This window comes from Ornithodoros turicata, unplaced genomic scaffold (genome assembly GCF_037126465.1).
Source record: "Ornithodoros turicata isolate Travis unplaced genomic scaffold, ASM3712646v1 Chromosome12, whole genome shotgun sequence".
In the NCBI taxonomy this organism is placed as follows: Eukaryota; Metazoa; Arthropoda; class Arachnida; order Ixodida; family Argasidae; genus Ornithodoros; species Ornithodoros turicata.
This window is the reverse complement of record NW_026999301.1, coordinates 347,598-349,307: the sequence shown is the minus strand read 5'-3', so window position 1 is coordinate 349,307 and position 1,710 is coordinate 347,598. Positions and strand designations below refer to the sequence as shown.

Here is a 1,710-nt window from a genome sequence, read left to right as displayed (position 1 = left end):
GCAACATTGACACTGGAAATTTCCCGTTCCGCTATTCCGCATTTCCGCTCAATCCAGGCGAAGTTGCATTCCGTCGTATCCTTTGTACCCCAGTTTGTAAACCAGGAAGGTTACTTTTTTCGGCAAAACATCATGCATATTTTGGTGAAGTGGCCAGGCCTTAATATGCTTGACGTATATCCTATCGAAAACATCGTAGATGTTGAAGTAGGATTAAGTATATTGCACAAACCAGAAAGTGTTTGAAATTTGAAAGGAAGAATATTCATTGTGAAGTGGAGCGACGAAGCAGAAGTTTCCGAAGCTTACATTGTGGCTGCAGGTAAGTAATGTCTCGGTTTTTTCATTGGAACATGCTAAGGACACTTGGAATGTGCTTTTGAAGTGGTGACAGAAATCTAATGAAAGACACGTGCTCGTACCTTGCATGCCCATTCATCGAAGTACATTACATATTGAATGTTCCATCCTTAGAAACAGGCGAGAACCCCAATGTTCCTGCGATTTACGTTGCTTTAGTTACAATGTGATATGCGACAGTTGGTATGTTTTCTGGAAATATATAAAATAATGCAGTCACGGACTTGAACATGAATTCTGGACGCCTGGGCTGCAGTAACTTTCAACTGACTCAAGGCGTGCATACAAGTTTTTTTAGAAATTAATGACGTAAAAGGACAGCAGCCTAAGAAAACATGCAATGAACTATTCTTCTGTGACATCTCCTTCCCTCGTCATCCTTTCATGTGAACCTTTTTGGAATGGGGTAGGACCCTGCACTCAACGCAGGGAAACATCCCACATCATCATCATCCATTCATCTATGTTGTTGTTGTTGTTGTCTGTGACATCTCATATGCTGTGACGCATAAAAACAAAGTCTAACACGGGTTTAACTCAACACACAAACCAACTTTACTGTTGAGTTAACTCGGTGTTAACTTTCTTTCATTTTCGTTATGTATCCGGGCTTTTCGAACATCTTCGCTGTGATGCTTATTGCTGTGTGCTACCCAGCGGGTGTAAAATTATTCCCAAACTTAGGAGTTGATATTGCCTGTATACATTTATGTTCTACCGTGTTACTTTTTTGTTCTTGTAGGTGCATCGGATGAAATGGAGAAAAAAGGAATCAAGATATTAAAGGCACGTGATGTGGTGGCAGTCCAGCTGTGAGTATCTACGCCGTAGAATGCAGACTTAGGCTTCCTTCTCAGATCTGCTTCTATGTGTCTGTTTTGATACCTCTTAAATGAAAGAAATGTACATGAGCAATGTCATGCACATGCCTTTGTTTTTTTCTCTTAAAAGTATTCGTACGTTTATCACCTCAACAAATGCTTCACTGGTGGTGGCGCAGGGGGAGGTTGAGCCCAGTGCCAGTCGTGACAGTCAAAAGAGGAAGATAGAGGAGCTCGAACGTGCAAACGCCAAGCTGGAAAAAAGGCCACGCAAGGCAAAGGAAAAGTGTGGGAAGTAGTAACATTCTGATTTTCACATTCTGTACTTAATTGATCCTCATTCGCAGAAATGGCCAACATGGTCGGCAAAATAGAGGAGATTGTCGCAGCTACATCAAGCCAACAATCTGCTGCTGTATGCACAGCAACAAAGGTAGGAAATTCAATTTAATAACTTTTCGTCATCTTTATTAATCCTCTAGTGTTGAATTACATATCTGCTTCGAATTATCTCATTGGCGTACTTAGC

General features: G+C 41.2%; 1 long non-coding RNA gene across 1 annotated transcript; it reads left to right on the top strand.

Moving 5' to 3' along the window:
• Positions 1-291: 291 nt before the first annotated feature.
• Positions 292-1,463, top strand: LOC135371652 (uncharacterized). Its single transcript, XR_010415676.1, has 3 exons — positions 292-322; positions 1,103-1,172; positions 1,361-1,463. It is a non-coding gene; the product is annotated as an uncharacterized LOC135371652 (long non-coding RNA).
• Positions 1,464-1,710: the final 247 nt, after the last annotated feature.